Genomic DNA, 24776 nt, shown 5'->3' with positions numbered 1-24776 from the left:
AACGATATTCTGTATCTTCGGCATCTTTCGAAAATCTGTTTCAAGTGATAAATATGATCCCTTTTATGGTATGAATACATAGTGATGTCATCCATGAAAACCACTACTGATCTGTTAATCAACCCTTGGAAAGCTATGTCCATAGCTCTCTGGAATGTGGCGCCCACATTAATAAGTCCAAAAGGCATTTTATGATATGCGTAAGTGCCCCATTTAGTGTTGAAGGTTGTCTTAAGATGATCCCCTTTAGACACCAACACTTGGTTGTATCCTGGAAACCCATCTAATAGGGACAACATTTCAGACCTAGAAACGCACTGAAGAATGTGTTCCATAGAAGGAACAGGATAGTTATCCTTTTGCAATGCTTTGTTTAGGTTTTTGAAATAAATACACAGCCTGATGTCCCCATTTTTTTTCTTACCAGCACAAGATTGGCTAGCCAGTGGGTGTGTCTAATCGGAAAGATGATTTTAGCATCTAGCATTTCGTTTAATTCTTTCTTCACCAGCGGTTCTAGGCTTGGATGCATCTTGCGAAGCTTTTGTTGGTAGGGCTTAGCCTCCTTTTCCAAAGGAATTACATGTTGCATAACGATAGTATCAAAGGTTTTTAAGTCACCATATGTCCATGCAAAGACGTCCTTGTATTCTTTAAATAGCTTGACAAATGCAACCTTCTCTTGTGGACAACACCCCAAGCCCAAATTGACATTTTTTGGGTCTTCTTTGGTTCTAAGGTTGACTGATTTGTACTTCATGGATGAGCTATGCGTTTTGCAATTAGTTGGCTTTTTGAATTTATCATACAGGTCATACAGGTGCTCCATCTTGAAAAATGACTTGGAAATTGTATTGAACTGATCTATTTACTCACCTTCCATCTCATTCATAAGCCTGTCATGCTCTTTTTGATTGATGACTGCATACTTGAATTTCTTCTCGCAGTGCAATAGCTCCAGGATTTTCTCATCATCTTTGAAAACCTGCCATTTTGAGATGTTATCAGGCACGGATGGTCTGAAAAATCAACTCAACATAACATTTATTCTTCTTTAATCTAAAATCAGGCAAACGTTTTGCAGCCATACTAGTCATCAGATTGGCATCTTGGTTTTGTCCTCGAGGTATGTATGAGATATTAAAGGAATAAAAATTGTCGATTAAGTTCCATACCTCATGTTAGTATCTTACCAGGTGTGGCGAATTGCAGTGTATCCTCTTCCTTACCCGGTCCACAATTATCTGAGAGTCACCAAAAACTTTAAGATTTTTTACCTTCATATCAATGGCTTTTTCAGGCCCTGCAGCAAGCCTTCATATTCTGCCATGTTGTTGGTGCACGCGAACTCCAACTGGCTGGCCATCAAATGTTGGACTACAGGGGAGAGCTTTCAATTGTGCATTTATTGGAGTTTCTTCAATTGTTTCAGCATGGAATTCTCCAAAACAGGTTTCCATGGCACAAACATTGAAACTATAATTCCCAAGGATAGAGTTGGTAAACATTACAGGTTCATTGGGGCCGTTTAATTCCGTCACCACATACTTCATGTATCTTTCTTGATCAAATCTCAGCATACCACCTTTTCCCTTCTAAGGCAGCAAGAGATGGGACCAATCAATTGAGAAATATCCATTCAGTTTTGCTGACCAATCCCTACTAAGCAACATTCCATAAGCCTCGGGTATGTCGACTAAAACTATATCAATGACTTGTGTGTACTGTGGTTTAGTAGTCATCTGAAGCAATACATCTTTTAATTCCCCAATTACTTTCACATTTTTCCTATCTAATTGCATGATTCGAGTTCTAGTTTTCTCAGGTATCACATGAAGTCTTTTAGCGACAGCGTAAGGCATCACAGTGGACGAGGCACCTGAGTCTACCAAGAAATTGTGTACATTCATGTTGAATATTTCAAATGTGATAAGGAAAGGGGGAGTCATGGATTTTGATTTCCTTCCTATCATGGCTACACTAACATCTTGCGGGTTTCGATTCATTTCTAATAGGGTGGCTTCCATGGCTGCTGGCTTTCGGGTTGTACTGGGAGTACTAATAGGTCTAGAGACCAACTTCTGGGTTTGGCTGCTCAGAATGGTGGGAGGTTTGCAATTCCGTTCATTCATAGATTTTAAGAGAAGATATCTCTGCTATGTTAACTTTAACAAATCAAAATACGTGATATTAGCTCGAGATTTCTTAAGATCATCCACAATATTGTAATCAATTTTATAAACAGGATAGGGCAGAGTAAACATACTGGTTTTTCCATTCTTAGGTGGGACTTTACCATTGTGAGTTGCCTTCATTGCATTTGGAGATGCATTTTCTTTCTCTGGATGGTTTGAAACTGGGGTATTCTTGGAATGACCACTAAGTTTATTCCTCTCAGCAAGAACCTTGAGAGCGGATGCCTTCAAAAGGCGAACATATTTCTTTGTCTGGTTTATGGGCTTCATTACACCCGCAAGTGGCCCTTTACTTCGTGTATGGATTTCATTAGTGTGGATTTCTGCCATACTATCTCCTTTGTCATCATTGTTCTCATTTGTGTAGAAATCCCACAGTACATTGATTTGAGATTCTTCATCCAAGGGCTCTTCTACTTGATATTCTTCCTCATTTTCTTGTTCTGGCTCTAGCTCCACTATAGGTTCTTCTTAGTTAAGGAGCAATCTGATAAGAGCCAACTCTTCTGTATTTAAATTCCCTTCATTGGGTGGAGCAGGCAGTGCAATTTGACCATGACCACCTTCTATCTTCTTACGATTAAAAGGTTTGAAAGATTTTCTGTTGTTATACTCTCCTCCACTCCCACTTGCACTCTCTCCAAAATTCCTTTTCATATCGATGACTATGTTTTTCAACTTCTTAATTATCCAATGCAAACCTTCTACATCTATGGTATCCTTTTCTTTGATTTCAGCCCCTTTGTTATCACTCCCATTATTCTTTTTGGATGCTTGAGAGACTTTCTTTTCTCTGGTTGTATGATCACATGTTGTGAGACTGATCATTTCATTCTCGACTTTTACTACTTCATGGATACCACCCTGTAAGGTTTGTGCGTTACTCCTTTTGACCCACATCGCAGTAGGGACAGGGAGAGCAGTGATGAAGAATTCCATGAGCACCTCCTCAGTAGGTCTAGCATTAGGCAAGATTCTATTGAACAAGGTGTTGAACTAGATGTTAAAATCCTTGACCTTTTCTTTGGTTTCCATTTTCAAACAGGATAGTTCTAGAACTAAGGCCACATGGGTTTTGTCATCACCATACTTGTCTAAAAAGGCCTGTTGGAAGGTAGCCCAAAAGGTGATTGATCCTGTTCTCAAGCTAAAGTACCATGTGGAAGTCGCACCAATCAGGGTAAAAGGGAATAGGCGACATACTATATCTTCATCAGCTACCCCCAACATGCGCACGGCTAAGAAGAAAGAGTGAATATGGTTATCAACAGTGTCTCCCTTCTCAGGGTCAAATTTAGGCAGTACTCTTTCTACATTCTTGGGTAAGGGATGCTACTGCCCAGGTACCACTACAGCATCCTGAGCAAGACAGGGAGGAAGTGATCCCAGAGGAGGTGGAAGTTGATTCCCACCCGGTTGAAGCTGGTTCCCACCTGGAAGAGGAACGTCAGCCATATTTTGGATAGGGATGTTCTGGTTGAAGGTTTATTTGAGGCTTTCTTTATTAGGATTTCCCAAATTGGGCCAGGGATTACCTTCAGAGAGTGGATCTTCAGGAATTTCTTCCCAGGGAGTGTCGATACCTTGCAAGGACTCTAGCACAATACCTTCAAGAGGTGGGGCTGTAGATGTCTCTTCATTTATAGAATAGATCCTTGGCTTTTTTTTAGTTGTCGAAGGTAAAGAGTGAAAGATGGGGAGTTTAGAGATAGAACAACCATAAGCCCGGTTAAGTACTCTGACTGGTTGTTCCTGAGTGATAGGATACTCCCACAGTGTCTCCTCTTCAAAATGAGGCTTTTCCAAATGGGAGGAAGTATATTTTCAACCTTTACAATCCATGCATTAATCTTTTCGAATCCGTGACATTTATAGATGAAATCATAAAAAGCTTTGGATGATGGTTCAAGCCTTCCTTCTAGTGCCAATTTGTTGACATGGCAAATTTTCGCTATACCAACACGAGGAACTAAACTGATCACAGACCCCAATTAGATCTGCTTTCATTTGGGATGGCTAGCTCCAACGGGTTTTAAAGGATCTCGTAAATTGTTAAAGGTGTTGAGAGATTGCTTCCTTGAGGAAGACTTCAATTGAATCAACAAAAGAAACAACTAACCTATATGAATCAAATCTTATCTACACTACTTCTCACTACTTAAGCTAGTCCTAACTATCCTAATCTATCCTGTAGGAGCATAACAGAAAGATGTTAAACATCATATATAGATTCCAAGTCCAAATGAATCAATTACTAGTTCAATAAGAACAAGGCTGTATTAAATCCTAAGTGCAATCCAATTACTTATACATGAATATACATTCCTTTCCTTACAAATAACACTTGCAACTGATGTTTAACAAAGTCTTGAATCAACAACCTTTCATGAATTAACAATGCTATTGAATTATATTCAAATAACCAGGAATAACCATGAACTACTTGTTATCAATATTCACAAAACAAATCACATTTATCTTTATTACAGCAACAACAAATTGATTCTAAACATATGAGAGAAAAGGAAAACAAATCTGAAACAACAGGCTCCTTCTTGAACCAAACAAACTTCTTTATTCACAATAATTCAAAGTTTTTCTCCTCAAATCAAAAAGCCCTCCTCTCCTATCGGGAGGTAATACTTATGCCACTAGAAATGACTCTCAGTCTTCCCCTAACCTTTCACCTTCCCCTTGTTCTTTTCAATATACAGATTAGAATACATAGACGTAGAACAATCGGTGTCACTGCTGACACATAGAAGGCATATCTGCTGGAGCACTTCCTTTCCTGGGGAAATGAACCAATGTTGATTAGAAGAGGATGACTATGTGTCATCTCTTCATGATGAAATCTGGGACAATTTCACTTTCGGAATACACAGGAAACGCATGGAAACCTGACCGAGAACGCCTAAGGCTACATCTTTAAATGGAACACATCCACATATATGGACCCTTTGGATCTGCTCATGCATTTCTTTTACTCCTCGCCTACCGAGATAACAGACATCAGCTATGCCTATGAAAATATGATATAAATGCTTAAAAAACATAAGCCTTTCCTTCATTAAACATTTATAACATTAACAGGAACAAATGTGAAAGAATCGACCCCTTGTTTTTTTAATTCACACATTGATTAAGCCTCGCAAGTGTAAACTCGATTTACATGGAAAATCATCGTATAAAATAGAACCAGATCCAAAATTTGGACTTGAAATATTATAGACGAGAACCCATACCCTATCGGGTCCGCCATATGGGATTTTCCATTAAAGACTGTGACCACAACATTTTATCGAATACACAGGAAAACACAAGAAAACCCATGGCCGAGCCATAAGGCTAGACTTCAAATGATATATACCTGGGCCTATAGTGTTACACAAAATATTGTCACCATGACTTTCTATAGTCAGTGTGAGTCTATCACCACTCATACTGTCCTCCTTTGCAAGTCTCAAACCTCAGATCTTCATGTCAAGCATTAAAAATGAGAGAAAGTCTTTGAAAATCTTTAAAACTCTGGTTCCGCACCTTCTATTACCATTACCTGTGGTCCCGCACCCCTTGGTCATGTTACCTGCAGACCTGCCCACTCTGTCTCTAAAGGAGTGGGTGTGGACCCTTGTAAAAGTCAGAAAGGCGCAATTTTATTCTTAAAAACTCACTTTGGGTTAATTCCGGACGCTTCTGGAAGGAATCTTGACGTGGTTAGTTTTCTCCTAGGTGGTTCATGCATCCCATAACTAAAGGAGCTAACCCCTTGATGAGAGGAGCTTATCCCTTTGAAGGAGGTCTCTATCCCTTTGAAGGTGGACCTATTAACTTCCCTCCTCTGCTCTATAAATTGAGGCATTGGGCTGGTTGCTAGAGAGGTTGAAAGCTGAACATTTTTGAGGGTAAATGTTGTTGGAATTGAGACTTCCTAGTTAAGCTTGAGAGGAGAGATTACATACATTTTGGCTTCATTGGGAAGAGAGTGAAACTTGTCAAATTATTGGAGATTCTTGCTGGACCCTAGGAGGAGCTTGTACAACATCAAGGCACCAAGGTTGTAAAGTTCTTCTTTGATTAAAGTTAATACAATCAGATTCATTTTTCTCAACAAATTGTCTTATATGGTTTATTTCATGAATTCCTTGATCATCATGATAAATATGGTTTATTATATTGGATTTTATTTGATATGTGTGCCTGTTTGTGTTTGCAGATTCTTTAAAAGGGAGCTCATTTGGATCAACGGAGCGTCGCCTCCACAAACTAGCACTGGACCTGAGGTAGGCCTAAAACATCTTTTAGCCTTTATTTATAAATCGCATATTTGGAGAAAGATAGAATTTGTTTGGTTAGCTTGTCGCTAGATATCCATAGATACTAGGGAGGTCGATCTTTTCCGCAAGAACAACTTATCCGCCCGACAAAATGGCGACTCCACTCGGGACTTGAATTTTTTGGTTTTTGCCTTTTCTTTCACTTTGACTCGAGAAACTGTTTCTCTGTTTCTCTATTTCTGGTTTTTTCTTGCTGTGTGGGATTGAGTAGGTTCTTTAGATCTTGAATTTTTTTTGTTTTTCACACTTTTGGAAGAGGACCGCACCCTCTGTTTGTAACACAGTGTGGACATCCCCGCACTTTTGCTTTACACACAGAGCAATACCGCACCTGGTTGTACTGGGATCCTACGGACCCTGTCAAAATTTTGAAAAATTTAAAATTTTCTCATTCAGTCAACTTAGGATTTGTTTATATGTTTTAGCCTCTGCCCAGATCTGCACATGTCTTGTCAGAAACTTTTCGTAGGTTAATTCCATTGGCATTTAGGTTTTAGGTGAATTTCTAGAATTTTTGTGTGCCTGGCTTGATTTTCGTTTGGTCTTTGTAGTAACTCAGAGCTTAGAAGCCTTAGAAACCTCAGATCACCCTGGTTTTTACTGGTCTTCTTATGAGTCTGACCGATTTGTAAAATCTACCTTTGTTGAGGAATACATCTCGTTTTTCTCTTTGCAAAGCTTCGAAAGAACTTGTTTTGAAAGTTTTGGATTTGAATTTTAAAAAAGAAAACAAAAGCTGGTTGTTTTTTGATTAATTTGTGATTCTGGACAAATTAGTCCTTAGTTTTCTCATAACTAAGTAAAACATCCTTGAAAAGAAATTTTGTAAGCTTTTACTTCAATTAGTTTTTTAGAATTTATAGATCTCAAGATTAGATTTTTCAATAGTTTTGAGTGTTTTATAAAAATTAAAAAAAAATCTATTTTGAAAAATTTGTGTTTGTAGTATTTGAGTGTTTGAAAAGAAAGGGAAATTTTCGTGAGCATAACTAGTTGTCTCGTTTTTTAGTTTATTGGAAAAGACAAAAAGTTCTTCTTTTCATTTGATTGTTAAGGAAAGATTTGTTTTTACAAGCATTTGCATTCTCAACTCTTTCTTTAGCTAGAAGTTCATTGAAGAAAAAGGATTGTTTATCATCTTAAGTGCATTTTTAGTGATTTGGAGTCGAGTCTTCACACCATAAAGTTTCATCTCCGCACCTTTTGACTTAAGAAAAAACCAATAAAAATAACGCTTAAAGTAAAATCTATCTAGTAATATTTTTATTTCTAGGGCTCTTTATCACCAACATAGCTTAGGCTAGTATCTTGGAGTAGGGAGTAATTAACTCTCCAAGATAGAAAAAAAAACAAGTAGTTGTATCTTGCGATAGGAGATAAATTCCAATTGTTACATCTATGCTCTGGGAAGCTCCTCTTAAAGGAGTCAAGCACGAGATTGTGTCCGAACCAGTGGGGTAATCAATCCTTCCTTATTGGGAATGATACAAGATATACACGTATTAAAAACGGTAAACCTCGGATTAACCATTGTCGAGGAGCCTGGGGCCACTTGTTGGTAAACCTTGGATTATGTCAAGGATCCTTCAAGGGGATTGAGCTTGCTACTCTGCCCTTGTGTGTGTATCGGATCACAAACTATTCCCCCAGGTATATTTGTTTCTGTTGGTAACCATAGTGACCATATTCTATAGGATTCTTTCCTAAGGTGACGGTGGAGGGAAGATCCCACTGTACCTAGAGCAGACGTCGGCTAGACTCACTTGGATTTTTTGGGGGGTTCTCTTCACTCGAGACGGTTTAGTGGAGAAACTTGTGCCAGTCTATTCATTAAGCAGGTTTCTCGGGTAACCGTTCCAACTGCCATTTCTGTATTGAATTCTGCGATGTTGGATTTCATCACCAACTAGTGTTTTCGGTATGGAAAGTTACTGTTTGTGTGTGGTTTGACCTCCTAGATTCTTTAGGCGTGTGATTCAAAATTGTTTGGTTCTTTAGAGACTTTATGGTTTTCATTGAGATTTTTCTTTGTTTGCATGTGAAGTAATTAAAATATTTAATCGTGGCTGAATTACCGAGGAAGTCCCGTAGACTTCGGGGCCAGCCTCCTGAGTTTTCACCAAGCCAGCTTGAAGGGCTACGAGCCCTTGTAACTCCCAGTGACAGTAGAGATGGGTCACCTGAAGAAGGAGAGTCTTCTTTAGTTGTACATCCTGATTATCAAGTGCAAGCACCAGAGTATATTATTGAACCTGTTTCTTTTTCCGAAGTTACTGGTAGTTTTTCTTCTACTAGTGAATTAGCTGAGGAACTTGAAATATCTGAACCTGAAACTGAACCTGCTGCTACTCCATCATTAGGATTTGCCTCTCCAACTTCCAGTGGTCCTGATTCTCCCAGGGTAGAAAGAGTCATTACCCAAAATATTCCTTCTGGACTTATTGCTATTGAAGAACTTGTTACTTCGGAAGAAGGTATACCTATCCCTGAAAATCAACCAGCTATAGAACCTAGGGAGCATGAATCGATCTTTTATAGTCCACCTAGGAGGGACGCTTGGTATCTTTCATTGACCAATTTTTTGGAAAACCCGGGACTAATTTTTTCACCACCTCGCATTCCTTTTCATCCAACACCTAGGGGTTATTATCCTCCTTTGAATATGTCGAGACAGTCATCCATGTTTTCTCAATCTCCAGAAACATTTTTATATGGCGGTCCTTCTACTCCCTCTGGGTATCGGTCACTTACTGGTACTTTTTTGGGAGCATCTCCTCAACCTGTTGAACAAGGGTTATTAACTGGTAATAATGGAACTAAGCCATTGAGTGTAGAAAATATTCTTATGATGTCAGGTACCATTCCAAATCTGCAACCTCAAGGTGGCCAGTTACCGCCTGGGGGGCAGCCTCAAGGTCCTCAATTATCACCTGGGGGGCAACCTCAAGGTACCCAATTACCGGCTGGGGGGGCAACCTCAAGGATAGTACATACCTACGGGACAGTACATTCCTCAAGGTCAACCCCAGACTTAGTATGTAGCTCAAGGTCAACCCCAGTATCAATATGTACCTCAAGGTCAACCCCAATATCAATACGCGCCTCAAGGTTATCAACCTCAAGGTCAGTACCCAACCCAAGGTTTCCAACCACCTTTCGGTCAATAATTTGTCCAAGGAACTGGAAATGTACCTTTGAATTATCAACCCTACCCTCAACCTGGTTATGGTCCCCAATATGCTCAACCTTCTATGGGTCCATACCCCGGAATGAACTTAGTGTGGGATCCATCTCAATCTCAACAGATCTTACAACCAAATGTGCAGTTGTCATCTCAATCTGGACAACCCTTGGTTTCTGGTTCAACCCAGCAACCTGTTCAACCTACTATTCAAACTTCTGCACCTTATGTAGTTTCTCAGCCTGGGCCTAGTTCGCCTCGAACTTCGCCTCAAACGACTGCTGCAACTGCTGCAACATCTGTTCCATCTACCCCACCTACTTCTGGAGTATCGACAACTCTGGTTTCTACCATTCCTGCATCAATTCCTCAAGCATATTTACCTCAGTCTGGACCCACAATTCAGACTTCGGTTCAAATGCCTGTAGGAGAACCTCGTCCAAGTGTGGTTGTCACAAGTCAACCTCAATTTACTTATCTACTGTACTAGGGATAGTACCAATTCGGTCCTGCTGTGCAAAACCCAGTCTATCAGTATCAACCATACCCTGGATATAATTATCAGCAACCTCAACAACCCCAGTATGGTCCAGTTAATCCTGGTTTTCCGGGAGGATATAATATCCCAAATGTAATTCTAATTCCTATTTATCCTAGATATCCTCCTCCCGGGGCTAGTCTTATGAACCAGAGTTTTAGAGACCCTAATCGTCAGTTACCATTCATTGCAACTTTGGGCTTGCCTGATTTGTCGCGCCTTACGAACGATCTGATTAATTATCTTCCGTTTTGGCCACCAATGCCGAATAAGTTTCCTAGTGATATTCCTATGTTTGAAGAAAAATCAGGAGAGGATCCGTCGAACCATGTGATGACTTATCACCTCTGGTGTGCATCTAATTCCATTTCATATGATTCAATTCATTTACGACTTTTTCAACGCACTCTAATTGGTCTTGCGGCCAAGTGGTACATTGAGTTACCACGAGCCACTTTTTATAATTTTAGTCAGCTAGCTACTTCGTTTTTAACTCATTTTCAGTTGCTTGTCAGATATGACAATGGCAAAGAATTATTAACTTCATTAAAACAGCCAACGTCCACTTACATTTCAGATCACATTCATGAATGGAGACGTCAACGACGTTTAGTGAAAGTTTTTATCCCGGATCAAATCTTAGCAGAATGGTTTGTCAAATATTTATTACCTAAAATCACTGAGGATGTAGCTAAGGCAGGAGTCGTTACTGAAGAGCAAGTAATTGCTCAAGATCAGTACCTTGGCCTCGTTTATATGCATTCGGGTATGTTACACGAGAAAATCCCCCATCTTCCTAAACAAAATCAAATAACTGCAGCTCCTTCAGGGTCTCATGCCGTTGATGGTATGATTGGTACAGTTAATACCAAAAGTAAGAAGAAATCTTCCAAGAATTCTTCTCCTATCATAACTTTACCAGATTCCCCGATAGGAGATTCTTCCACGGAAATTTCTGTCGATATTCATGTTGTAGAGTCATCTACGGCCAAATCAAAATCCGGTAGTAAGAAGAAAGGGAAGAAGAAAAATAAAACAGATAAAAATTCGAAAGAGAAACCAGAAAAAACGGAATCTACTGATGAGAAACGCAAACCTCATTATCCTTGTCTCATTTGTGACGAAGAGCATTTTACAAGAGACTGCCCTCATCGCGCCAAGGTTACAAAAATCGTCAAATGTTCTTAAACGCCTGTTGTTTTGAAGGATCCTTTTCCTAGTCAAGACAGTAAGATGATAGGTTCTTCCTCAAATGCCTCAGAAGAACCCATAATGATGATGTCCCATGTTAGGATTGCGACATGATCGCAAGATTATGGAAGTAAAAGTCCTGTTGGTGGTAAGGAAGCAGAATCTTCTAATTCAAACCCATCAACTTCAACTCCCAGTTCTGATCCACTACAGATCGAGAAACCTAACCAAAACTTAGTAATCAAACTGCCTACCAAGGGTATACTTCGAAAGTCAGCTTTCAATCCACATGCGAGAGCTGCTCAGAACTATAACATTGTTGAAGATTTGGCTATTTCACCTTCAGCAATGTCAACTTTGGAGGTGCTACAATCATGTCCAGCACAAAGTAAATTGCTATTGTCGGCTATAGGAGCTGTTGATATTCAGGACTCGAACCTTATAATTTTCGATCTAGAAAATAGTACACCTTGCTTACCTCATCAAATAGCTTTCCAGATTCCAGTGTTAGCCAAAAACAGACCTTGCTATAGGACTATGATTGATGAGGGAGCCTCAATGTGTATTACATCGATCCAGTGTTGGAGATCGCTTGGTTCTCCTACACTTAATCAATCCCTGACGATTCTAAAGGCTTTTGATGGTTGTGGGTTCCATCCTTTTGGCATTATACAGGGTTTACCTATAGGGGTTGAAGGCAAAACTATTAATCTAGATGTGGAGGTGGTTGATGCCCCTCTAGATTACAAACTTCTCTTGGGTCATAGTTGGTCTTATGCTATGACTGATGTTCTTTCATTGGTATTTTGTCTTATAAAGTTTCCTCATAATGGAAAGATCATAACTATAGACTAGCTAACTTACTTTTCATCCAACCCAGCCTCTTCTGAAAGTATCCAGCATGTCGGCAAAACAACTATCCCTTATAAGGATGTTGGAGTAGGGCTAGTTAAAGATTCTGGTTTACTAGGAACTTTTTCCTTTCCTCCTCCCAACCTATCACCTTCTACTGCAACCATTCATATTATTTCATCAGACACTATTGTTTATGATGATCCTTGGATTGTACCTTCCGAATCTGAGATAGATCCATTTGGTGATGCTATGCCTTTGATTCCATATGAAATTTCGTATCAGGCCGTACAATCATTTTCCAACCCTTCTTCAACCGAAATTGACTTAATGAATGTGGTCCATGAAGAATCACTTTCAACATCAAACTCAAATTCAACAACTTTTTCCAAACTTGTTCACACTGATGAGAAAATTCGTGAAATCTTGTCTGTTGATGATTTACCATGGGAAGATCTTCATAATAGATCTTCGTTTTTACCTGAGATTGATCACTTTGAAAATGATTTTTCATCTATTTTTACAACTGATTATGTCAAGGAACGTCAGAATCCATTGAAAAATCCTGATTCTGAGTTAAATTTGGGAAATATTTCTCGAACTATTCCCATTGACATTTCGGTTAAACCTGGAATTGTTGAAAACATTCATATAGGTGCCTCTTGTACGGAGGATGAAATTCAAACATATAAGGCCCTATTTCAGGAATTCTACGACGTGTTTGCCTGGTCATATGAGGAAATGCTAGGAATTGACCCAACAATTGTTGTTCATGAAATCAAAACTTACCCGGATGATAAACCCGTCCAGCAACGTTTGCGTCAGATTCACCCGCAAAAAGCTGCTTTAATTAAAGCAGAAGTTGAAAAATTACTTAAAGCAGGTTTCATTTATCCAATTCCTTTAACGGATTGGGTATCGAATATCGTTCCTGTTAACAAAAAGAAAGGAATGATAGGAATATATATCGATTATAGGGATATTAATCGAGCCTGTCCAAAAGACAATTACCCAACTCCCTATATCGATCAAATCATTGATGATTGCACCGGTAGTGAAATATTCTCCTTCATGGATGGCTTTTCTGGATACAATCAAATAAATATTCTACCTACTCATCAACCAAAACTGTCTTTCATTTGTTCATGGGGGACATTTGCTTATTGCAAATTACCTTTTGGGCTTAAGAACGCCGATGCAAATTTTCAAAGGGCCATGTCTTACGCATTTCATGACATCAAGCACATTGTGCAACCCTATCTCAATGATTTACCTTCTCATTCATCACATCGAGCTGATCATCTCATCCATTTATGACCAATCTTTATGAGGTGTAGGCATTATCGAATTAGGTTGAATCCACATAAGTGTGTTTTCTGTATAGAAATGGGTTGGTTACTGGGATTTGTTGTTTCGAAAGCTGGCATTCGTGTCGATCCCTCGAAGGTTGTGTTGAAGCCCCGAAAATCGGGTTGACAAGAAGGGGGATACCCACCTGGTCCGGACCTTGGTTGGCAGCTCCTTATCCGTTTGGTATAGCGGGTCCGACTGGGGATAATGGGACCAGTTTCCCAATCTAAGGGTGTGTGTGTGTGTGCAGAGTTGGTTGATGCTGATCTAAGAGTACTTAAAGCTAATTTAATTCAAACTTTTAAACTAACTCTATGCTATTGTAATCTAATGAGAAACAACAGATCTAATCTACGCTAACCCGGGGTGTATTTCTTCTATTATGCGATCTAAAGAGATTTCAAACAATAACTGGGAATAAAGATCATTAAGTTATCATAAGAATAGAAATCAATTAAGATAAACCACTTTGCATAAAAAGTTAGGCAAAACAGTTGTGAACATCATATCGCATAACAAGTTATTCATATATCAGACATAAATAAATGGCTCCACCGTACAAAAGTGCCAAATGGTAACTCACACATTCATGCAGTAACATATAAACAACTAAAGACTGTATATCACTTTAAGAATATAAACAAAAACGGTCAAGAGATAAAAGTACCATTTATGACTTGTTCCACTCATAAGCTTCAAGCAACAATGATTTATCTCTCCTTGCTCTAACATCTACTAAAAGTACAGAAGTGCAACATCAGTAGCAGATATCATATGCAAACATTAATAAACCTTGATCCATCCATTCATCAAAACCCCCTCCGAGGGTGCAAAAGTGCATGTTCTGAGGACAAGTTTTTTGACAAATTTCTGGACCCTTCTCCAAATGCTTGAGAAGGGTTTAAATACTGCTAACTAATTAACTTAATTACATAATTTATGATACGGTTTTAAATGAATGCCCTTCTGCTAAAGCAAAATTATTTCTAAAAATTGAATCTAATTCCTAACCATTTCTGTATTTGCTCCTTAGTGTTGCAAGCATGCAACATTCGCCTGGGAAGAGTCGGCTGGTCGCCTTCTGCTTTTGTTTGAGCTATGAAAATAGAAATAACAAGCGCTGGCACCACTTTCTGGTAAACTAGAAGATATTTTCAATAATCTTCCTCTCGCTGGATGTATTCACTGTGTGTATACTAGGTAATAACCCAAATTTCTCTCAAATTGATTCTGCTTTTGCTATTTCGGTTTCCAGCCTTGCGAATGACTGAATAATTTAGGGACTTTGCTCTCTGAACAATTTTCTGCATCGAAAACTGCCTTTGTTATTTGTTCCGGGCTTTTCTGGTGCGTTTTCCTTCTTTAGCGCCTTTTTTCCTTTACCGGGCATAAGCTTCAGGATCTTTTGTAAACATGCTGCTTTTGTGCGCCTTTGACTCTGAGCTTTGGATGGCCTATTGACATCAGCATCTGTTGAGTGATACTCTGGAATCTGTGGTCCTGTTGTGTGCGACATCCATTTATGAAGGCATCTCTTCTCTGTTCTCCGAGCATTGACGCTTTCCCCTTTTCCTTATATGTTTCCTGCACATTGCTTCGTGTTATTTCCTGTCTCACGGTTTATGCAAAGGAAAAGAGTAATGATAATAAAGATTGACATGAAAGCTTTAAGCTCTTATGAACATATAATCATGACACCCATAGTGAACTGACTCTTCAAAAAACACAAAGCCGTCCTTCTTGAATACTTTGGCGTACATTCATTAATTTCTTTTAAGGCGCGCGCCCAATTTTGGTTTACGGACAGTTTTCCTTGAATACTGCACCGAGGAAAATTTGCGATGGGTGATTTCTGCGACTCGCATCGCAGCATCGCGGATTGCGTCGTGAAGATATGTCATCGCAGAAATTCATGATCGCATTTATCGCAAATCGCATTCATCGTAGATCGCATTCATCGCAGATCGCGCTTAGTCATTCAATCATTGTGTGCTGCTTACGCGATCTTGTGATATGCGACGTCGCATATCGGCCGTCGGAGATTTCTTAAGATTTTCCTTTTAAGAGCGCTTCATAATGTATGCGATGCGATGAATTTCGCATCGCTTCTTCACAGTTTATTATGCTCATAGGAAAACGTTTCATTCTCTTCTCGTGATGCGATACAGCTTTAAGGAGTTGAATACAAAAAATTTTCATAAAATGTTTTTTGGATTTTTTATTAAGGGTCCCCATTTTCTTGGTGTTATTGCTAATACCAAACAAAGAGGGGGGTTGTTGGTGGCCACAACAATGGCGATTCACTGGGAAGAACCAGTTATCTCTGCTTTTCTATTGAATTTTTAACTTCCAAAGCAGAAAAATTTTCATAAGTCTAAATTTTGTTATGGACAGATAAAGTACATTATCCCTTATCCTATCAATGATATTTTGTTTCAACCTTTTTCTATTCCAATTGTTTGCTTCCTCAGGCTTTGTCCTTGTATTTACATCAGCCATTACTTGGTCTTTTTAAAGATAAAATAAGGTCTTCTCTATGTGCTGGCTTTTAAAATATGCTCATTTGCCGTAGGTAGAGCCTCTGCTGCCAGCAAGCGTCCATAGCCTCGACAGGGTTACCTGTTATCCAGCAATGATCCTTTATCCTGCTTAAGGCTATCTACAACTTTTCAAAGAAAAACCCATTTTGACACCTTTTCCTTTTTTATTCTCTAAAGAACAATGTCCTCGTTTGGCGGCCAAATTATGACACAGTCATTCACTTGATTTACACTTTCGCTGAACAAGCTGGTTTGTGATGAGACCCCTTGTCTTTTGATTGCAACAATCTTGAGTCGTTGCCCTGTTTTGGTGGACAGTGTTTGGCAAAGTCAGCGAGTTATAATATCTGTGATCATGATAAGCCGGCTCGTGACGAGACCTCTTATTCTTTGAGATATAGTACTTCTTGGATTGTTCCTCTGAATGCTGCAATTTTCTTGGACAGGGAGGAAATCATTGTTTTTCCTTAAGAAAGCTCTGGACGACAATAATAGAGTTTGAGAACAACAGTTTTACAGAGAATATTTATTTTATTATTGATACCTTTCATTGTGCTGATATAAAACAATTTTTTGCCAAAGGTTTCTTTCATCAAATTTTTTGAAGTTGAAACTAATATCATATCTAGGCTAAAGTTAACTCTATCTGTCAATAATAAAGATCAGATTTTTTGAAAAATTTTACTATTTGTACAAGCGAAAAAAAATCAAAATCTGATAGAGAATTGGTGTCTTTTTTCGTGAACTCCTGTAGTAACCATCTACAACTGGTTTTATTTATAAGAAAGAAAAGAAAAACTAAACTATCCTGCAAAATAGAAGAATAATCTTCTATGGAAAATATATTTTAAGGATCTGTCCATTAACAGGCAAAGAATCCCTTCTACTTGCTAAATCTTGCAACACAAACGTTGATGGGCCTATGACTTCTACAATCTGAAAAGGACCAAGCCACATCTTCTGAAATTTTGTATGTTTTCCCTTTTCTTCATGAGCCTTATCCCATTTCAAAACTAGATCTCCCATCTGAAAAAAAATTCTGGTCATTATGCTCGAGTCAAAAGAGGATTTTATTAGCGCTTGGCGATGAGCATGGGTTTTCTTAGCTTGTTCTCGTCGTTCTTCTAATTTAATTATTTCCATTTGTCTTAATTGTAAGGAGGAAGTAGATACTTCATCGATGTATTGTACTAAAGACAAGGAGGGGATCACTAAGTGAGTTGGGAGAACCACTTCCTTCCCATAAACTAAATTAAAGGGAGAAGTGCCGATTGAAGCTTTCTTCATTATTCTATCTGCCCATAAAGCATTTACCAAAGTTTTGTGCCAATTCTTCTGGTTCTGGTCAACTGTTCTTTTAATAATCCTGATTAGGTTTTTATTTGTTGACTCAGCTAATCCATTACCTTGCGGATAGTAGTTGGCCGAATATTTCAGTTTGAACCTTCTTTTAAGTGCAAACTCAGTCATTGCATTCCCAGAAAAGTATGAGGCATTATCAAACATTAAAGCTGTTGGCAATCCAAACCTAGTGATTATAAATTGATCTATGAATTCAATGATGTTTTCAGAATTAGTTGTCTTGAGAGGAACTGTTTCTACCCATTTAGTAAAATAATCTGTTGCTGTGAGGATGTATCTATGCTGCTTAGAAGAGTGAGGAACGATCTCACCTATTATGTCCAAGCCCCACTGACTAAATGGTTGCTCGATGTTTACCGACTGTAGTGGCATGGATGTTTTCTTTTGTCTCCCTGCAGTAGTTTGGTAGACTTGACATTTCCTCACGTAACTGTGTGAGTCTTTGAACAGCGTGGGCCAATAATATCCTGCATGTAAGATTTTATGTGCAGTAGCATCTCCAGCATAGTGTCCGCCTGCTGGTCCATCGTGGAGTTCCTGCAAAACCTTTTCGGCTTCAGTTTTCTCAAGACACCTAAGAAGAACAGAATCGTAATTCTTTTTAAACAGAACATCATTTATGAGCTGATATTGTTTAGCTTTCAATCTCAAAGCTCTTTTCTTGGTGTGATCCAGGTGTGATGGAGCATACCCATTCTTAAGATAATAAATGATGTCAGCATATAATGATTCTGCATCGTTTAGGCTTACCTCATACATTTGTACCTCTTCAGATGAATTTTTAGGAATTTGCGATGCTCCAGCCAACATTTTGCAGAAGCCTTGACCTCTTACAATGCTTGCTGGTTTGATCTCAAGGTCGTATTCCTATAAAGCAGTGATCCAATTTTCTCTTTTTTCACCCACATCCTTCTGTACTATAAGATTTCTTACTGCTGGAAACGGTACTATGACCTTATTATGGGTTTTAAGTAAGAAAGGTCTGAAATATTTGACCGCTTTGAAAACAGCATATGCCTGTTTCTCCACGTCTAAATAGTTGAGTTCAGCACCTTGTAAATTCGAGCTAAAAAATGCGATTGGAGCTTCCACTTTCTCTTGATTTGCTTGAGTTAGAATCGCGGCATATGATTTCTCTGAGGCAAATGTGTATAAGATAAAAGATTCTGAAAAACTCGGGGTTGCTAAAGATGGAGCGTTAATGATAGCTTGTTTGATCAGGTTGAATGCTTCATGCTCATCTTGACCCCATTTAAAATTTGAATTGTTTTTAATCATGGTTTGCAAAGGAGAAACAATTCGTGAAAAATATGAGACAAATCTCTTCACAAAATTGATTTGACCAAGGAAAGATTGCATGGCTTTTTTATTGTGAGGTAGGGATATTTCAGAAATTTCTTTGATTCTGTCAGGCTCAATGTGAATACCAGATTTTGACACTATCAATCCTAGAAGTTTTCCTTCACTTAATGCGAAAAAATATTTCTTTGGGTTAAGTGAAATTCCATACCTTAAACATCGTTGAAAGATTTGTTTCAAGTCTTTGAGATGGTCGCTTCGCTTCTTAGAGTTCATTGTTATATCATCCAAATAAATTACTACAGATTTATTGACTAAACCCTTGAATGCGATGTCCATGGCTCTCTGAAATGTAGCGCCAGCATTGATCAAACCAAATGGCATCTTCCGATATGCGTATGTGCCCCATTTAGTTCGGAATGTGGTTTTTAACTGATCATCGGGATGTACCAGCACTTGATTGTATCCTGAAAATCCATCCAAAAAAGACATTAGTTCTGAGCCTGCTACTGCCTGTAATATCTGCTCCATAGGCGGGAGGGGAAAATTGTCTTTTTGACAGGCTTTGTTGAGATTCCGAAAATCGATGCAGATTCTAATATCTCTATTTTTCTTTCTAACGGGTACCATATTGGAGACCCATTTGGAATGTCTGACGGGGAAGATTATTCTGCCTTTTAATAACTTATTTAGCTCAATTTTTATCTGATTTTCTAAATTGGGGTGGATTTTTCTGAGTTTCTGTTGGACAGGTTTTTCATTATCAATCATAGGGATAGTATGTTGAATGATAGAAGTGTCGTATGTCTTCAGCTCATCGTAATTCCAGGCAAAAACATTTTTTTATTGTCTCAAAAGACGAATATACGCTAGCTTTTCTTCAGGGGGTAGGCCGTGGCCTAGATTAATGTTTTGTCATTTATCATCAGTTCCTAGGTTTACTAATTCGTAGTTCAGAGTTGAACTGTAGAGATTAGAATTGGTAGACCTTTTAAACCGACTTTTCAAATCGTATAAGTCTTCCAACTTAAACACCGATTTAGGTATAACATTATCAGTGCTATCTTGTTGTGTTTGTCGATCGTGATGGTCTTCGTCAATTATTTGATTGGAGTAGGATCCTTCAGAAGTGAGGAAATTTACAATATCAGGATCGTCATTGAATACTCTCCAATTTGTAATGTTGCCAGGGATGGACGGTCTAAAGATTAATTCTATTGAGAATCTATCCGGACTAAAATCTTCAGAGGGAATAAGTCTAGAGGCTACGTTAGCTAAAAGGTCTGCGCTCGCGTTTTGGAGTCTTGGGATTGACGAAATATTGAATGCTATGAAATGCTCAGTCAGATCTTGTACTAAAGATTGATAGTGTTTCAAATGACCTGATAGGCAATGTATGGTGTTACGTACCTATTTGACGACAATCTCAGAGTCTCCGAAGACTTGAAGATACTTGACATTCAGCCTGATTGCTTTGTATAGGCCTTGCACCAAGGCCTCATATTCCGCTGTATTGTTTGTGCAATCGAATTCAAGTCTGCACGTAAGCATGGTCTTATTTCCTTCTGGACTAATCAAAATGCATCCTGCTCCTGCTCCTTCGTTAGATTTAGAGCCATCAAAATATAATTTCCAAAACAAAGATGTATCTACAGGTTTATCTACAAAATTAACACACTTTGAATTATCAGTTTGGGAAAAATTTTCGACTTGGGACAAAACTGAATTTTCTAAGTAAGGTGATGTATGAGCATTGAAATTGCCGAGGAAAGAATCTACCGAGTAATTGCCTATGATACTGCTGTTATATGCTATTGCTTCATTTTCTCCCTCCAATTCCGTTACTATGTACTTCTGGTGTAACTCTCGTTCAACTTTTATTTGATTCGGTTTACCATTGTAGGGTAACCACATGTGCGACCAGTCAGTTGAGAAGTATCCATGGAGTTTTTCGGACCAATCCCTGCTAAGAATCAAGCCATAGAATTCTGGGATATCAGCTACTAGAATGTCAATAACCTGACATACCTTCGGGTTAGATGACAATCTTATGGTCACTTGATTAAGTTCACCAATCACTTCGACTTGAGATCGGTCAAGCTGAACTATGCACACTGCGGATTTTTGTGGTTGAACATTCAACTTGGCACATATTGATCTGGGTAAAATATTCGTTGAAGCACCAGAATCTACCAAACAATTGTGCACATTTTTATTGAAAATTTCATAAGTGAGAAGAAAAGGGGGAGTGTGAGACCTTGATCTTCCTCCAATCAAGGCGATGGCATTTGGATCAATCTTATTGATCGTGTTGGTTGGAGGTCTTCCCATATTGTGGGAATCTACAGCTGTAGGCAAAGATGTAGTAGGCACGGCATGTAATTCTTTCATCATTATCTTCTGTTGATGTTTCAATTTGCTCAATTCATAAAGAGTGATATTAGCCCTAGTCTTTTTCATGTCATCAATAATATTGTATTCCATTTCATCCGACACTATCAGTGTTCTTGATGGAGGTGTTTGATCTGGTTGGACTGGGCTAGATTGGGTCGCTTTAGCGGTCGTTTTCTTTGTTGCGACTTTATCTTTTGCTGCAGGGCTTGCGCCCTTCTGCTTAGGGGTAGTTTGGGGAGGATCAAGTTGATTTTTGCTTCGTGTGCTAACCGGAAATGCTTCTTGATCTTCTTCTTGTGGGAGGATGAAATCCCACATTCCTTGTAGTTCCACAACTTCTTCGTCATCGGTCTGCCCTTCAGTGGTACTCTCTTCTTCTTCCTCTTCTTTAGATTCAACATTTGAGATAGCGTTGGGTGGTCTCACATCCATTGAAGGGCCTCTTTTAAAAGCTCTGTAGGGATTTTTTGAAGAAGTTTCTGCCACTTGTTTTTTTATGTCAATCATCTCATTGGACATGGTCTTTAATACTTTTTGCAATCCTTCTAAATCGAAAGGATCTTTCGTTTGTTTCTTCTTGGAGTCTTCCTTGAAGGTGACTTTTTTAGATTTCCGTTCCTCTATCGCAGATCTCTTTTCCAGGGCTACTACGCGTTTCTCTACTGCTATCGCCTCTGTCAGGTTTTCAACTAAGGTTGTTTTATTTGCCCTATCCACGAAGATTGCTAAGTTTGATGGTAAGGCCGTAATATACCATTCACATCGTACTTCTTCGCTGGGTTGGGAAGTAGTGGGAATTTTGTTGAGGATCTTATTGAACCATAAATTGAAATCTTTGATGGGTTCTCTAGGCTCTACTTTAAGATTGGATAGGTCATTGATTAACGTTGCCGTTGATCTGTCATCACCAAACTTGGTAAGGAATTGACTTCGAAAAATGTCCCAACTTGTGATAGACCCGGAAGGTAATGAAAAGTACCATGACCCGGCTGTTCCTTGCATTGTATAGGGAAAAAGCCGGACAACAGCATCCTCGTTGGTAACTCCGTTGAGATTGACAGAAAGCATGAAATTGTTAATGTCCTCTTCAGCTAGCATGCCTGCTTCTGGATTTAATTTGGGTAGCCATTTCTCAGGATGGGCCGGTATTTGGCTCAGGGGCGGAGGCATTAAAACTGCCCCAGGATTGTTCCATGGAGACTGGGCCATCGTTGAGCTACTACTAAATGAAAGTGCAGAGGATGATCCCTGAGGCTAGGAAGATGAACATATTATGATCTTAGATGATTAAAGAAGAGGGGTTGTGGAAGATGGATGAGTGGTTTGGAATGAAGATGTGGGTGGCTGACTTCGTGGTGAGGGAGTTGAAATGGACGATGCAGATGAAAGAGTCTCACTGTCAGACTCTTGACGTGTTTGCCTTGCTCTTTTCCTGGTGGGGAGAGGGAATTCAGTTGGCTGGATGCCAATTTTTTTACTCTTTAATCTGGTCAGGGGATGAGTAGGATTGTACTGCGAAATCACGCTGCTTTGAGATTTATCAGACCTCTGTGTAGAAATAGAAAATCCCTGGAGTTTGCGAATCAGAGTTTGAACTTCAGGGGGTTCAATGGTAGATTGGTCTGAAATATTAGGGTATGTAGCAGCGGTTAATACTCGAGCGACTTCTGACTCTGGATTTAAACGTACTGGGGAAGTCGAGGGAGTTAATGAGGGCGATTTACTCTCAGAATGGTATTTAGATTTTGATTTAGGTGCCATTCATAGTTCGGGCCCTCCTTCTAGCGCCAAATATGTTGAAGCCCCGAAAATCGGGTCGACAACAAGGGGGATACCCACCCGGACCAGACCTTGGTTGGCAGCTCCTTATCCGTTTGGTATAGCGGGTCCGACTGGGGATAATGGGACCAGTTTCCCAATCTAAGGGTGTGTGTGTGTGCAGAGTTGGATGATGCTGATCTAAGAGTACTTAAAGCTAATTTAATTCAAACTTTTAAACTAACTCTATGGTATTGTAATATAATGAGAAACAACAGATCTAATCTACGCTAACCCGGGGTGTATTTCTTCTATTATGCGATCTAAAAAGATTTCAAACAATAACTGGTAATAAAGATCATTCAACTATCATAAGAATAGAAATCAATTAAGATAAACCACTTCGCATAAAAAGTTAGGCAAAACAGATGTGAACAGCATATCGCATAACAAGTTATTCATATATCAGACATAAATAAATGGCTCCACCGTACAAAAGTGCCAAATGGTAACTCACACATTCATGCAGTAACATATAAACAACTAAAGACTGTATATCACTTTAAGAATATAAACAGAAACGGTCAAGAGATAAAAGTACCATTTATGACTGGTTCCACTCATAAGCTTCAAGCAACAATGATTTATCCCTCCTTGCTCTAACATCTACTAAGAGTACAGAAGTGCAACATCAGTAGCAGATATCAAATGCAAACATTAATAAACCTTGATCCATCCATTCATCAAAACCCCCTCCGAGGGTGCAAAAGTGCATGTTCTGAGGACAAGTTTTTTGACAAATTTCTGGACCCTTCTCCAAATGCCTGAGAAGGGTTTAAATACTGCTAACTAATTAACTTAATTACATAAATTTAGGATACGGTTTTAAATGACAGCCCTTCTGCTAAAGCAAAATTATTTCTAAAAATTGAATCTAATTCCTAACCATTTCTGTATTTACTCCTTAGTGCTGCAAGCATGCAACATTCGCCTGGGAAGAGTCGGCTGGTCGCCTTCTGCTTTCGTTTGAGCTATGAAAATAGAAATAACAAGCACTGGCACCACTTTCTGGTAAACTAGACGATATTTTCGAGAATCTTCCTCTGGCTGGGTGTATTCACTGCGTGTATACTTGGTAATAACCCAGATTTCTCTCAAACTGATTCTGCTTTGCTATTTCGGTTTCCGGCCTTGCGAATGACTGAATAAGTTAGGGAATTTGCTCTCTGAACAATTTTCTGCATCGAAAACTGCCTCTGTTCTTTGTTCCAGGCTTTTCTGGTGCATTTTCCTTCTTTAGCGCCTTTTTTCCTTTACCGGGCATAAGCTTCAGGATTTTTTGTAAACATGCTGCTTTTGTGCACCTTTGACTCTGAGCTTTGGATGGCCTATTGACATCAGCATCTGTTGAGTGATACTCTGGAATCTGTGGTCCTGTTGCGTGCGGCATCCGTTTATGAAGGCATCTCTTCTCTGTTCTCCGAGCATTGACGCTTTCCCCTTTTACTTAGATGTTTCCTGCACATTGCTTCGTGTTATTTCCTGTCTTACAGTTTACGCAAAGGAAAAGAGTACTGATAATAAAGATTGACATGAAAGCTTTAAGCTCTTATGAACGTATAATCATGACACCCATAGTGAACTGACTCTTCGAAAAACACAAAACCGTCCTTCTTGAATACTTTGGCGTACATTCATTAGTTTCTTTTAAGGCGCGCGCCCAATTTTGGTTTACGGACACTTTTCCTTGAATACTGTGCCAAGGAAAATTTGCGATGG

Source organism: Pinus tabuliformis, chromosome 8 (genome assembly GCF_031772625.1).
Source record: "Pinus tabuliformis cultivar Carrire ecotype Pingquan chromosome 8, CPIR1, whole genome shotgun sequence".
Classification (NCBI taxonomy): domain Eukaryota; kingdom Viridiplantae; phylum Streptophyta; class Pinopsida; order Pinales; family Pinaceae; genus Pinus; species Pinus tabuliformis.
Note: the sequence above shows the minus strand (reverse complement) of the source record.